Source organism: Lissotriton helveticus, chromosome 2_1 (assembly GCF_964261635.1).
Source record: "Lissotriton helveticus chromosome 2_1, aLisHel1.1, whole genome shotgun sequence".
In the NCBI taxonomy this organism is placed as follows: Eukaryota; Metazoa; Chordata; class Amphibia; order Caudata; family Salamandridae; genus Lissotriton; species Lissotriton helveticus.
This window is the reverse complement of record NC_136059.1, coordinates 811,714,293-811,730,528: the sequence shown is the minus strand read 5'-3', so window position 1 is coordinate 811,730,528 and position 16,236 is coordinate 811,714,293.

The following is a 16,236-nucleotide window of genomic DNA, read 5'->3' as shown; positions in this document are numbered from 1 at the left end:
TGTTGCATTGAATGCAGGGTAATTATGTGGTGCGTAATTATGTGGCACTGAGTGGTATTTGGAGTGTATGTTCCATTGCAGAGTGTGTGAGGGTGCAGAGTGTGAGGGTGCAGTGTGTGTGAGGGTGCAGTGTGTGAGAGTGCAGTATGTGTGAGGGTGCAGTGTGTGAGGGTGCAGTGTGTGTGAGGGTGCTGAGTGTGTGAGGGTGCAGAGTGTGTGAGGGTGCAGAGTGTGTGAGGGTGCAGAGTGTATGTGGGTGCGGTGTGTGAGGGTGCAGTGTGTGTGAGGGTGCAGTGTGTGAGGGTGCAATGTGTGTGAGGGTGCAGAGTGTGTGAGGGTGCAGAGTGTGTGGGTGCAGTGTGTGTGGGTGTGGTGTGTGTGGGTGCAGTGTGTGGAGGTGTAGTGTGTATGAGGGTGCAGAATGTGTGAGGGTGCAGAGTGTGTGGGTGCAGTGTGTGTTGTGTGTGTGGGTGCAGAGTGTGTGGGTGCGGTGTGTGTTGGTGCGGTGTGTGAGGGTGCGGTGTGTGAGGGTGCGGCGTGTAAGGGTGCAGTGTGTGTGAGGGTACAGAGTGTGTGAGGGTGAGTCTCCTGGGAACATAAACTATGGGAAAATGAATATTGGGAAACATTACATACCTGCAGGAGTTTGCATGGCAATATACAAAATAAAGAAACACAGAGGTAAATACCAGCTATAAAAAATCCATTAAGTTGCGAGAGACCCACAGCAGCTGTGATTTCATGTAAATAAAATAAAACAAGTCACTGCGAACACGCTGTGTAGCCATTAAATTAGATTGTAGTGTAGCTCCTATTTTCCCAATAGGCTCTGCGCATTGGAATAGTACCTACAGCAGTAAAGGCCTAGGCCAGACGTTAACTAGGTCTACTACTGTCGATACTAGACTTAATTTTTGGGTTTGCCAGCTAAGCTCAGAGTTCGCTAGAAACTTTCTCGAATGTTCAAGGAAGGAATTAACTCCCCTGATTAGACAAGAAGGGATTTAGTTTCTGACAACCATAGAACATGACAACTTTGCTCTCCCCTAATCAAGAGTCAATCTCGAGAGTCGTGTGAGCACAAGGCAATTATTTTACTCAGTCAGTACGTGCATTCTTAGTCTCATCAGAATGTAGAGAAAAGGAAGAGACGGGCGTGTTCAATAAAAAGGTGTTATTTATTGATCAGTCTCTTTTCTCATACATGAGAAATGGATCGATATTATTGCAATACTTATAGTTAAGTAAAGTGCATACATTAAAAGCAATAGTATAAAATAATACTGTAAAAACATTGATATGGTTTCTGAGCCATATGATGTTTAAAATGATTAAAATATATTTACATACACATATACATTTTGACTAAACGTGCTCAACTGGTGTTTCTAAATACGCCTACCCCGTGTACCTGACCTAAGTCTAATGCGTGGGCGGGAATAGAAAGTTACAGTTTAAGTTAAGTTTGTTTTTGCCAAGTAAATAACTAAAGAATTCTCTGTGAGGGGTTATTCAGTTCTGTACCTGGAATTTAGGATGAATGAGGAATAGTATCTCTTTCTCTGCTCTCGATATTCCAGGCTGCCTGCGAGGGCTGCCCGAGAGCGCCGGTGCTGGGTCTCTCGGCTTGAGATAGCAGCGCGTCTCTCAGCGCGTCAGGAAGGCGGGGCTGCTGCCAGCGGGGTCTGCTTCTGCTCTCGGCTTCGGCAAGTAGGCTGCTCCGTCTTGTCACCAAGCGTGTGTTTGCATAGGGCAAGGTCGGCAATATTTATACCTTAAAGGTGCCGAGATTGACGTAAGGATGGACATAGATACGTCAATAAAGATGTCATACGATTTGCTCGTTAGCACATTCTTTACTAAAGTTCTCTGTGAAATCAAAACAATGGCCGCACGGATTTTCCAGGTTGTCATAGGTTTGATTTGTTATGAGAACGTCGTATGCCTTATCAGGGGCTGGAGGAATGTCGCTTGTCTAATTAGATCTCAAGCGTTATGACCTAATCAGATAACACGTTCCTGTGCCGTAGTGTGACTGCGTCAGATAACGGTATCTGCATCATGGGGGCTTGTCTTGCCTCATGGGCTGACTGTTAGTTAACTTGATAGTTAGTTTAACCAGATTAGGGTCAGGAATAGGGGGATTGATTCAGAACCTATAGGAATACACGACACCCACTCCACGCTAACTATGGTCATATCTACTAATCTATGCATAGTATAACATAGTACAACATACTATAGAGAATAGTGTATACCTTACCACCCCAAAATACATAAATGCATTTCGAATTTTTCAAATATACTGAAAAGTTGCAGTCATATATACTGTATGCACTTAAGCTATGAATTAAATGCAAAGAAAACACGCATTTTATGCATTATTGCTTATTGGTATTTGAGAAATACACATGAAATGGCTCTTAATATGGCTATACAGAAAGGAAGTTCGAGACCATTTCATCACATAATAAAATATTCGTGAACATCCCAGCGAGCAGCTAAAGTCTATAAAGTATCTAAAAATAGAAATTTTAGTTCTCTAGGAATAGTTTCTTACTTTAAGCAGAAGATCAGTGTCCCGGAAAAAAATATGTAGAAAAATATTTTAAGGGGCTTGCTGAAAAATATTGCTGTCCGTGAGCTGGAGTGAAATTGTTCATGTGACTTTATTTTTAAAGTTGAAGGCCGAATTCAGGGAACGCCGTGTGCGAGTTTACTCAAAAGTCTCTATTTCTGTTCTGGAGAGAACATCATATCATTCAGGCTTTCGAAAAAACTGTCAACAGCTTCATGGGAAAGTTCCACTAAGTCGGAAATAGGGGTAACCATGCATTCGTGCGCATGATTGTCTCCATTGACATTCTGATTCGCATTGCTGACAGAAGGTTGTACCTGTTCGATGCTGCTTTCACCTTGAACTTCACTACTCTTCAATCGTAGTGGTGAAGATTCCAGGAATGCCGTCATCAGGATTGGCAGCCTTTGAGGGCAGCACAAAGCGTGAACCTTGGTAGGAACCAACAGTGTATCTGCATCCACTGGCGCATCCGATTGTAGCGTCAGACAGGTGTCTAACACGCATTCTTCTCCGCATAACAGACACCTTAGTACAGGTAAAACACACCTTTGCCACATTGGTCGAAATGATAGAAACCAAGTCATGTTCAGGTCTCTAAGCCGGGAGAGTCCCAGGATTTTTGATATCCGGTCCCGGTATCCAATGGCTAGGATCGTATCTTCCATTGTCGCGAGAGTTTGATCTGTGACATGGGTTGCCATAACGAAAAATAAGGACTAGGAATAGGATTCCTGCAATCAGTCCCAGGATCAGGGGAAGTCCGCCAAAAATCGAATGGACGAAATCTGGAAAAATACCCAGTATGGCTTTGAATGGTGTTAATGCCATCGAAAATACTGTCTTAAATACCTTTGAGACCCCAGTGGTATCAGAAATATTTAAGATTTCGCTTAGGATTTCCGCGAAATGTACGGGGGAATTAGTTGATAATAATGTATGTATCTCTGCAGTCGTCCTTGCGACTTGTAGATCATACGTTTCTTTTGATGACGTGAGCCTTGTAGGCGTCTGAAGAAGCACTGTTTTCATTCTGCTTAAAGTATCTATTCGAATAGAAGTAATTTTCAAATTGGGCCATGCCCTTGCCTCCCTGTCTGGAAAGGAGCTGGGGAATAAAGAACGTCCACAGCACTTGACCTTCGCCGTTGTAATTACTAGATAAGGAGTCCCGGGCATAAGACTGCAACATCTGCGGTCTACAATAAGAATGTAACTCCCATTATAGAGTCTTTGAAAGAATGGTTCTATTTCAGTTGCAGGTGCGCCTTGCTGGTGACATGAAAGGTTGTATGAATTCCCTTCACAGGCTCCATGCAAACTAATTCCGTTACACAGAAGCGTGCCGCTTAGTGACATAGCACAATTGTTGCCACTAAGAAACACTTTCTGTCCTTTATTACTGACACATGCATGTGAATAGGGCAGGTTCCAAGTTGTTTTAAGGTACCCCTTTCCCAATTTCTCGTACATGCCAGCCTGTATATATTTTTGGCAGTATTGAAACCTGAAGGTTGAGATTGGAATATTTATGATTCCGTGGATTATCCATTCACTGACAGGTCGTTCTGACATTGTCAACGGTAATCTTTCTAGTTTTTCAATGCTCAAGATTGTATAATCAGCACCCTTTTGCGCCATACCGATTTGTCTATCAGTAAGGTTAAAGATTTGGAATAGTGATGTTGTGTTGATTAAACGCCAAGGCACATAGCCTGAACGCAGATTTTGTAACGTCCAGCCAAGCTGTACAATAGAACGCAATTGTGACTGACCATGTTGTAATAACAGTAAGTCTTGCGATAATATATCGATTGCTGACGACACAATGCTGTCCAATGAAAAAATTCTGGAGGACAGAGTCATTAACCCATTGTCCACTACAGAAAGTGATTTTTCCAAATTGATACGGTCAATTTCCCGTATTCTTTCTGCTGTCTCAATTTGAGTAACCTTCCAGGCCTCATTGTATGCTGCATATACAGAGGCTGCTATGAAACGCTTTTGACGCTGTTTGCGTGGTCCCAGTATGAAATCACGCAAGTCAGCACCATCAGTAAGTAAAGTTAGGTGTTGCTTAATTTCAGGCAGTGTGGAAGTCTGTAGCCATTGAAGGCATAATTTGCCCACACTGTAGGTTGTTATTATCCCTGGGTGATGTCTTTGGGGATATCTAGGGTCTGGCCTGGTCATTTTGAAACCCTGTGTTTTATTCAGGAATCTATCTTGACAGTAATTTGTATCTGTGGGCCAGATCAACCATTGTTTCCAATCAGGATGTGTTCTGTTTTGGTTTAATATATGGTTTACGTCTATCTCTTCATCTGTATCAGAGCTATTGCTAAACATTGTTGGCTTCGGAATAGACGGTTTATTTAAATCTTTGATTTTGGCTAAGCCAAGACAGGTGGTTTGTTGAACAGTGTCATTTAAAAATATCATTTGTTCTGGGATCATGCAGGCTCTAAACAAAGCTTCTATACCCTGTACTTGCCATTCTTTTGTACCCCAAACACTTTTCAAATCAACATTTTTGTCCCAATAATCAAATCCAAAAGTATTCATTTTTTCGAAGAATGAATCTGAATATATCAATTTTGTGTTGGTTATCATGGTTTTCATCCCTGTCTTGTTTGACAATTTAAAATAAAATGTTTCAGCATTACTTATGTTAAAACCTGAAAAATATGAATATTTGTCATAAACGGTTCTAGAGCTCCCTTTTGGAGGTGTAGCACAATGTTCCCATTGATTATAATTTAAAACATTTCTAGGTTGTGCCGATTTATGCAAAAAATGGTTACCATAATGGTTATAGCAATACATACTATCATAATTTGTAGAACCTTGCAAATAATCATGTTTTGTAAATTTAGCAGACATTACTAAGTCAGACATCATATTGTTGATGCTTTCGAAGTCCCAATCATCAGCAAATGAGTTTGGTTTTGCAAAGTCACTCAAGGAGATCTTGATTTGGTGTGGATATTTCAGGATCTCGACCGGACCATAAATTTCATAGTCAGTGTTGTCCCAGGCTACCCCACCAGGTATCGGATTGGCTGTGAAGTTGGCTGAAGAAATTTCTGAAGAGAGTTCTCTTTTCTCGACGTGTGAAGATGTGTGTGGTTTGAGGACCAAGTTGATGTTCTGACTTGCTGTGTCCATTTTAGCATATTTTCCCTCAATGAAGCGTCCCAAAGTAAATACCATGATGAGCCAAAGTATGAGGATAAATGCACCAAAACCCACCCAAAATTCAATCCATGGAGAAACCAGATATGTTTCTTTCAGATGTTTCAAAAGTTCCTTAGCTTTGTCTTTAAAGGATTTTGATGATGGCTGCGTCTTTGATTCACTGAGGCTTTCAGAGGAATCATCGAAGTTGATGAAGTACCCGGATGCAGTTCTGTCAATTGTTCCAATTGCTTCAGGATTTTTGTTTCTTGCATTGTCACTCGGCACTTCATTGTAGATTGGTGTGTCTCTGCTAAATGTCTTTATTTGGGTTTTAAGAGGTCTGAGTTCTATTGCATTGTTGCATAGTCCTTCTTGTTCTTCTTTAGGCGTTTCGAATGTGATGAGCCTTTTTGTTAGGACCTCTGTACTGGTAGCAAACCTTGGTGTTCTGCTACTTATTGGGAGTCCACTTGGCCTACTGTTTGTTATCGGCCACATGTTGTGGTTTTACCAGGTCGATGGATACAACTCGGTTCTCCTTTTTACCAGCAAGTGGCGGTAGTACAACTGATCTTGTCCCGTTGACAGACAAGACAGGAACTGCTTTTCTATAAGAAGGCCCAAATTCCTTCTTTACCGCGATCTTCTCCCTGACTAGATCCCCGACTTTTGGAATCCAGACAGGTCTTGCTGGGACAGGTGGTGATTCTTCAGTGGTTGTTGGCTGTTGTTTCAACTGTATGTTGCTCAGGTCTTTTCTTGTTTTGTTTAAGTCCTGCAAAATAGCCAAACGGTCTTTGACATCAAAGGTTTTTTCTATTACCACTGAAGTCTGACTATCAAGGTCAGAGATCAACATCCTAGTTCCGAATAATAATTCGTACGGACTGAATCCCTTCAGAGAATTTCTTGGCAAGTTATTTAGACTACGTTGGACACTTATTAGATGTTTGACCCACCCAGCTCCCGAACCTAATATCCTTTCTATTATAGATTGCTTTCTGCCTTGGTTTTTTCTTTACACCATCCCGTACCCTCAGGAAGGAAGTGAGAAGATTCCCGCTGGGCTGTGCTCATTTGGCCATGTTTCCCCCCAAGCTGGTATGCCTGAGTGAAAACAATGGTCAAACGTAACATGCTCTTAGCGTATATGCCATTTAGACTCGCAAATCTTTGTATAACAGTCCGGACGTCAGCCGAGTGCTGAGGATCTACATTATAAGTGGAAACTAGCCTGTATATGTTAATCGCAAGCCATTCTTTTTACTGGTAATATTATCTGCCTAGATACGACGAGGTATTAAACTGTTTCTCTCCCCACTGCGATCTCTGTTGCAGTTTGGGCAGTTTTTTACAAACATGGTGTAGTGCAGGCTCATGCCTGGCCACCAGTACCGTGATTGTAATTCTTCCAGAGAATTTTTCAGTTTGAGGTGTCTGAGACCCTCGCCCATGTGTGCGTCTGCGATTAATAAGCTTCTCCTGTCCATGTTTGGAATCACTCTATCCCCCACTCCAGGGATTCGAGCAAAAGGGACGGAGTTTGCATCGATTATGTATGTATAATTGAGTGGATAGTTGATCGGTAACGCTGAGCAGTCGCCTTTTGATGACGTTTTCACTGCTAGCATTGTTTCACCGTCAATGTATTTTAATGTACGCTTTTTTCGATCTACGGGAGCCGGTTTAGTGGCTGCCGCTGCGGCTGCTTCAGCCAATGAATTCCCCACAACGTGAACGCCATCACGCTGATGACTCAGTGAGTGTGTCACGTGAGTCTTTGGTAGTTCTTTTTTCAAAAGAGCTACTTGTTCCCAGAGCAGTTTCTGCTTTATTGGTGCATCTGTGTCATCTTTGTAACCGTTCTGAATCCATGTCTGCAAATCCTTGTTATATGCTTTGACGCAGTAATATGAATCTGACACTATAAGTGTCGGGAATTCGCGATCCGCATTATCTAGCGCCATTTTCAAAGCTATTATTTCAGTTTGTAGTTCTGAATTAGTTTCTACTGAGTGTGATTTTGTTAATAGAGGTCTTAGTTTACCTCCGCGCCACACTTCTTTTGTAATCTCACATGTGGGGTTGTATGCTTGTTCTCCCCAAACGGAGGGTTGAGCATGTCCGTCTGTATAGATTACACAGGCTTAATGTCGTAGAGGCAGAATGTCGATTGGCAGAGGATACGTCTTTTCATATTTTAGATTTTTTAATTCTTCAAGTTCTGGATCAAAGTAGTAGTATACTTTGTCCGTTGTGATTGAATTCACCCATTGTATCCATTCCGGATTCAATGTTGTTGTTGGTAAATTACAAGGTGTTGTTAGTGCCTCAAAGGCTGATTCTGCTGTTCTGACTGTGATATGTCTACCGTCAGCTATGTCTTTTTCTCTAGCTATTGCGGTTTGAACTGCACGAATTATTTTTTCTGTATTACTGAATTTCTGTTCAGCTTCTGTATACAAGTGTGATTTGAATGCAATTGGTACCTTTTCTCCCTCATTAGAGGTCAGGTATGTGAATCCGCATCTCCCTGGGATGACTCGGATCACAAGGTTGCGTGTGTTATCACGTGTTTCTAATTTTGTTTTAATTAGCATGTCTGTTTGTAAGGATCTCAAAATTTCTGTGTGTGTTTGAGTCCAATTGGATCTTTTAAAGTCTGGTTTAATTAGATCATAAAGGGGTTTGACCCTTTCTGCGTAATTTGCAATGTATGTTCTTCCGAAATTTAGGAAGCCTAGAATTGACTGTAGGTTTTTTAGTGTTTTAGGAGCTTGGATTACGGCACATTTCTCTAGGAAATTGTCTGCCAGGCTTTTGCCTTCACTTGATAACTCATATCCTAAGAATAGGACTGTCAGATGGGCAATTCTGGACTTTTTGAAGTTAAATTTGTAACCCTCTGCAGCGAACCCAAGTATTATGGTGTTCACTCTTTTCAAGTGAGTATCCAAGTCATCATCTGTTAAGTAAATGTCATCGACATAAGATAATGCTTCATCATCATATAGTTGTAGTAATTCTGTTACTCTCGCTGAGAATACCCCTGGGCTGTTCTTGTACCCCTGGGCTAACCGACAGAATTGTTTTTGAGTGCCATTTACTGAGAATGCAGTTAAATATCTGCTCTCTGGTGCTATGTTTTGACAAAAGAATCCATTGGAGATGTCCAAGGTTGTTTTGTATTTTTTGCGCACTATGTTATTCATTAGTGCAGCACTGTGTGAGTTTTGCACTGCAAAGGTTTTGCAACATGTGTTAAGGTGTCGGTAATCCAAAACTAGACGATATGAATTGTCTGGTTTGGAGACCGGAAACAAAGGGTTGTTCATTTGTGAGGTGCAAGTTTCAATCACCCCCTGGTATTCTAGCTGATCTAGTATTTCATTTACTTGTTTTTTAGCTTCTTGCTTAATTGGGTACTGCCTTTGTGCAGTAGGTTGTGATTTTAACTGGATTTTGTGAGGAGGAGAATCCTCATCCCATCCTACATGATTTTTATATAAAGCAGGTGCTAAGGCCACTGCCCACTTTCTAGCAAGTGTGTATTTTTTATGAATCGGTATTTGATTCGAGAAGGCAGGCATAATTACTTCTTCGCCATGAGGGCACTCCCTGACAAACTCTGGTGGCCAGTCTTTTTCAGCTAGAAGGATGTCATAACCCTTTGAGAGGTTATCCCAAAATAGACCCCTTATTTTCCTAGTCTTATCTCCCTCTATACGTAATGTTATCTCGTATATCTTGTGGGGCTTGCTAACTCTGGTGTCTGCAGTTTCCACTTGAAGGTATTCATTCGTGTCCACTGTCTCCAGATGATTCATAAGGACTTTGCGAGCTATGCTCACCTCTGCTGCGCTGTCTAGCATTGTCTGAGCCCATTCTCCGTTTTTCAGTTGTGTCCTCAGTATTCTCGGCATTTTTAACTACCTTGATACTGGCTACCTTCTTTTTTGGAAATTGTAATTTCTTTTTTAGCTGAGCAGGTTCCTTGTCTTTGGACTTGGCGTGCTCTTCTGATCGTCCTCTTCTTTCCGATTTCTGCGAGGAAGTCTGAAAAGATTGAGAGGGACGTGTATCAATGTCTTGATATCTATCAGGTTTTTTAATATTATCCCTTTTTCTAAGGTTATATCTATTCCCAGAGGGGTCAGTCTGCGGTGACCTCTGTCTTTGGTTTGGAGATTTCTCTCTTCGCCTAGGAGACCTTCCTCGGGACTGGAATTTCTTTTCTTTAGGATTGGATTGTTTGTTTCCATCCCAGTTCCTTTTTGGTGAATTATTATTATTAAAAAATATTTTTTCTGGACTTGTAGTCAGTTGCGGTTTTACTGGTATTCCACCTAGACTATCTCTGCCTAGTTCCTCATAGGATTTTTCTATGATTCTGGCGATTTCAGCTGGTTGGTCTGCTATATCTGTCTCTTTTAACCTCTGGCGGATCGCCATGTTTGCTGCTTCACCTTTTATGTTGGCTAATAATATAGCCGAGACCTGCTTGAAGTCTTTTAGTAATTTCATACCAAGGGTTAAAGCAGGTTCTGGACCGTATTCATCTTGAATTTGTTTTAGCACATCTGGTATTACCGAAATGGATGGGACACCGTGCGTTTTTGTATAGATGGAAGCAAAGACTGTACCCCAAGTGTCACAGTCCTCAATGTGTGGTGCGATTCCCATTGGGAGACATATAGTCAGAATCCTGTGTTTTTCCAGCGGGGTGGTGTCAGGAAACACCGCCTCTATTTGGGTGATTTTCTGTGCCAACCAGAATGGTATTTGTTCCCGTTTTGCTGGAACTTTACCTAGGCAGGATTGGATGTTCTGTGGTGTGATTTTATTTGTGTTCCCCTGGTGAGGGGTCAGCTGTGGAAGTTTAATCGCTGGCTGAATTGTTGAAGTCCGCATTACATACTGAACTAGTTGTCTATGAATTTTTAGTAGTTGTTTTAGCTGTATTAACAGCTCTGCTGCAGGCATTCTATCGATGTCTGGATGTGGTGTGTATCCGGCTAGGACCGGCCACGTTGCTCCTGGTCTTCCTAAAGGACCGAGCCTTGTAATGTGATTGTTATGTATTAGGGCGCCATCAAATAAGAGCAAATGCTCTTGGAATTTGAGTGGTACTTCCACCTCCTCGAAAGGAGTGTATGTTTCAGGAGGTTCCTCTACTTTGTAATAGTGGAAGTACTTTGTTACAGCATTTGCTGCTGGAAAATGTATCCATGAATAGTATACCTCTGTCTGCCGATATTCGTGTGCCTCAATTACGAATATGACTGTGCCACCTCTAGGTGTCAGTCCATTTTCTATAAGTTTTAAGGTTATAGATCTCCTTTTAATGACCGGAATGAGTGTTATATTCGGGTCTGCTGCTTGCATGGTAGCATCAGCATCTGCGAGTTCAGTAGCTAATCTAACTGCCTCTCTTTCTTCATCACTGTCTCCCATTTTACAGACAGGATGGTATTATGTTTGTTTGCAGATCAGGTTTCTTTATGGATACAGAGATTAGATGCACAATATTTTGGAACTGTTTATCCTTCAACGTTGACTTGACCAAGAACCATACATAGGAGTTCCCTCCTGCGAGGTTTTGGAGGATATAACCTTTCACCCACTCCAGACGTCTTTGGAGTATTTGGGAAAAGGGGTCTGAGTGAGAAAGCACGACTGAGTTACTCTAAATGTCTTACGTTAGTTTTATCGCCCTTTCCAAACGCGTTAGGCGCCATGTAGTGTAGCTCCTATTTTCCCAATAGGCTCTGCGCATTGGAATAGTACCTACAGCAGTAAAGGCCTAGGCCAGACGTTAACTAGGTCTACTACTGTCGATACTAGACTTAATTTTTGGGTTTGCCAGCTAAGCTCAGAGTTCGCTAGAAACTTTCTCGAATGTTCAAGGAAGGAATTAACTCCCCTGATTAGACAAGAAGGGATTTAGTTTCTGACAACCATAGAACATGACAACTTTGCTCTCCCCTAATCAAGAGTCAATCTCGAGAGTCGTGTGAGCACAAGGCAATTATTTTACTCAGTCAGTACGTGCATTCTTAGTCTCATCAGAATGTAGAGAAAAGGAAGAGACGGGCGTGTTCAATAAAAAGGTGTTATTTATTGATCAGTCTCTTTTCTCATACATGAGAAATGGATCGATATTATTGCAATACTTATAGTTAAGTAAAGTGCATACATTAAAAGCAATAGTATAAAATAATACTGTAAAAACATTGATATGGTTTCTGAGCCATATGATGTTTAAAATGATTAAAATATATTTACATACACATATACATTTTGACTAAACGTGCTCAACTGGTGTTTCTAAATACGCCTACCCCGTGTACCTGACCTAAGTCTAATGCGTGGGCGGGAATAGAAAGTTACAGTTTAAGTTAAGTTTGTTTTTGCCAAGTAAATAACTAAAGAATTCTCTGTGAGGGGTTATTCAGTTCTGTACCTGGAATTTAGGATGAATGAGGAATAGTATCTCTTTCTCTGCTCTCGATATTCCAGGCTGCCTGCGAGGGCTGCCCGAAAGCGCCGGTGCTGGGTCTCTCGGCTTGAGATAGCAGCGCGTCTCTCAGCGCGTCAGGAAGGCGGGGCTGCTGCCAGCGGGGTCTGCTTCTGCTCTCGGCTTCGGCAAGTAGGCTGCTCCGTCTTGTCACCACGCGTGTGTTTGCATAGGGCAAGGTCGGCAATATTTATACCTTAAAGGTGCCGAGATTGACGTAAGGATGGACATAGATACGTCAATAAAGATGTCATACGATTTGCTCGTTAGCACATTCTTTACTAAAGTTCTCTGTGAAATCAAAACAATGGCCGCACGGATTTTCCAGGTTGTCATAGGTTTGATTTGTTATGAGAACGTCGTATGCCTTATCAGGGGCTGGAGGAATGTCGCTTGTCTAATTAGATCTCAAGCGTTATGACCTAATCAGATAACACGTTCCTGTGCCGTAGTGTGACTGCGTCAGATAACGGTATCTGCATCATGGGGGCTTGTCTTGCCTCATGGGCTGACTGTTAGTTAACTTGATAGTTAGTTTAACCAGATTAGGGTCAGGAATAGGGGGATTGATTCAGAACCTATAGGAATACACGACAAGATGTCTGCCCCTAAGTCAACCAAGCTTCCCTTCAAGTCTCTATAAAACAAGCTCTCGGCATTGCTGTGGCAGGGGCGGGGGAGCGCATTCTTTTGAAGTCTGATGACGAGGCTCACAGGCTGCCAAATGGTGTACTATGTGCACGCGCCCGGCTCACATGCACTGTAGGCAATCCCCCTTTGGGTGCTCTTTTGAAATCCCTTACTTTAATCTCGCCAAAGCATCCCTAACGGGATGTATTCAGCGAGACCTAAAAACAGGTCAAGAGCTGGGTGGCCGTTGTGCGGTGTAGAGAAACCTTTGATTTGTAACACTATTGTCGTTCATTTTGCTCCCCCAAAATGACAAAGGGAAGGAGGAGAGAGGGTGATAGCAGCGGTCAGCTGGCTGCCTTCTTTCAGAGGCAGGTGGAGTGTGAGAGTAAAGTGTGCATCACTCCCTGTACACACCCATCCCTGTGAACTCCACTTTCCCTTTTCGTCATCAAAATTCATTCAACCAATTGTCGAAAGTCAGCATTTTCTTTTGGTTGTAAGATGGTGTATTCATTGCCCACAGCACCCTTTGTCCTATTTCTCCAGGAAATCTTCATGTAACTTTTTGCAGCTGTTGAAGTTTTATGTAGAGCGACCGGAAGAGTCAGAGCGCTTACATGAGCACCATAACATAGGTCACATTCATTTTGTTAGGGACAGGGAGATTACGTGATTTGCCCAGAATCACAGGATGTTGAGCTGATGCCGAACTCGAACCGGTTTCCCCAGATTCCAGGTCGAGCGCTCTAGCCGTTATGATACATCTTGTCAATGCACCTTCTCTTCACGTTCTTTCTTTTGTAGGTTTGTTTGAAATACACACTACATGCAGAAGTCAGGCCTATGTACTGCCTCTGAAGTTTCAGATGCTGCTATGGACATGCAAATATCCTATCTGCCGCCGGGCTTCGCAGCTCTTCACACTTTTAAACACCTCAAGTAGAAGGAATACAACTTTGAGGTCACACATATGCACACACGCAAACACACACAAGCGCTTTAACCCACAGGACTATCTCACTGCCATTGCAATGACGGTGATGGTTCACACCCCCGAATCTAACAGACTGAGCGCCCCCTGGGCGCGGCGTCCATATTTCCAGTTTTCCAAGTGCTTTCCCTGACTTCCGGCACAGCTCCCAGATGCGGCCCACTTTTCACGAAGCGCTGCTGCCTCTCATTAGCGCTCGTGTCTGTAGGCAGTGGTGTCCCCCGGCATCTCGTCGTGTTTCGCACCGCTCCTCCGCTCGCCGTTTTATGGGCCTAAACATACACCATTTCAATATTAGTTTGACGCCGAGCCAGGCCCGTCGCTCTTACGTCTGACAGCATTATTGTTCGTATTTGTAAAAATTACCTTCTGTCGTGTGCCGCGGATTCCAGGAGCGCGGCGGCGACTCTCCAGGCAGAGCATGTTTTATGGGTAAGAAGTGAACTGTCCTTTCCCCGGAGAAATCCTTTCTTTGTCCCTGACGGCGCAAACCTCTTCCGTAGAAGATGCGAGAATGGGGTCTGCTGGTGGGCTGTGCCAATGGATGCTCGCAGGGGCCGCGAAATATGGTCTGCAGCGCGCCCGAGTGCCGCAGGAGTGGGCTTTGTAAGGAGAGGGGTTTAGGTGGGCGCCATGACCAGCTTGGGAGATCCAATTGTAACAAGTTGCTTCGCCATGAAATGGATCCCCCAAAAAACGAGCATATGTCTTCAATTATGGCGGACGTGTCTGACTGTGATAATTGAAGACATATGGGCTTTGGTGCGCGTAACAGACACCAATAGGCCATAGGCGGAGCTACGCGACCACCTATGGCCTATTACGTGTTCTGTTAAAACACAGCACACACGCAAAGCCCAATCAAAATGGACCTTGAAAGGCACATGCACGAGCTGTGTGGAATTTCAAGGTCCATTTTTGAAACCCTACTAAAAGGGCTTTTCGCTAGGCTTCGCTTGCAAGCCCTAATGAACAAAGAGGTTTTTCAGGCAAGAGCAGGGTGGATGCCTATGATCAGTAACCATGCATATCAAAGCTATCCATAAACAGTTAACACACGAATAAAACACATTGGTAGGCTTGTGTGTAACTATATTACTGGCCGACGGCGTTTCGATCCCTAAACAACAGATACTGGGATCATCATCAGGGCTAGTATCATATGCCTGAATATTGTAAGCAAGCATGTAAAGGAATGGGGAGAAAGGCGACGAAAGCTTTAGAAAAGGACAACATTCAGCTTTGTTAACTCATTTTTTATACTCGTAAACCATGCACATTGAGGCAACTGTGTTGCAGGGTGAGTAGAACCTTTGATAGTAGATGTAGAAAATCGAAGAGAAGGTAAGGAATGTGGTGCCAGCCGAGAGGTGAACGTGGCCGGGCCAGGAAATATAAACTCGCAGACTAACAATCCGTAATTGTGGTGAGCAGAGGAGTCTTGGGCGTGTTAAGTGGACGTGCGTGAGCAAGGGACAGTTCAGACGGTAAATATAAGGGTGATGGCTATAGTCAGTAAAGCTAGAAGAATGAAATAGCGGCCAAGTGAGAACTGACTATATAAGGGATTGACAAGTGAGAACAGGCTGTTGGTGATCACATGCACGGAGGAATGCAATTGATTACACGTGTATGCGCTCAACATGAAAGAATGGCCGTGCCCAGGGGGGAATGGATCAAGCAATCTGACCTGTAGTACAGGCAAGAGGGGTGTGGAGCGCCTGTGTGAGGTAGATCCACAATTATCGAATGATGGCTCACAAGTTGGGATTACTGGTATGTAGCCAGAAATGTCGGTCCGGGTGGCCGCAATTGAGCGCGGACCGAAACCTAGGGTAAATAACAAGGTTGAAATTGCGCCTACAGCGCTGCGAGGGGCGGATGGCGACCGACGATGTTCGGCGATTTACCTGCTGGTCAAGGATACAGCAGGTATTAGTATAGATGGTCAGTTAACCGCAGAAAAGAATCTCCTCGTCGGTTGTCATCTACGGCGGGTATTGCCTGTGGGAGGCAAGTACTCACAGTGAGTTGACGGTGGCTGGTACGAGCTGGCTATAACTTTGGAAGCAGTCAGGAAAGCTTACCTTCCAGTCAAATGGCGAGTGTCCGTAGTCTGCTGCGCGCGATGGCGTGAGCAGGAGCGACACTGCAGGGGGCGGGGGCAGGGTTTAAATAAACGTGAAAAATGGCAGCCATCTTGGGTGAGGGAGTGAAAGCGAGGTGTATTAAGGGTGTGGGACCCGGCAAACGTGAAGTGGAAACAGGTTGCAAAACTGCAAAAGAATAGGAGAATACAGTTGGAGAGAAGGCTCATTTAGTTTTAGAATGTCATAT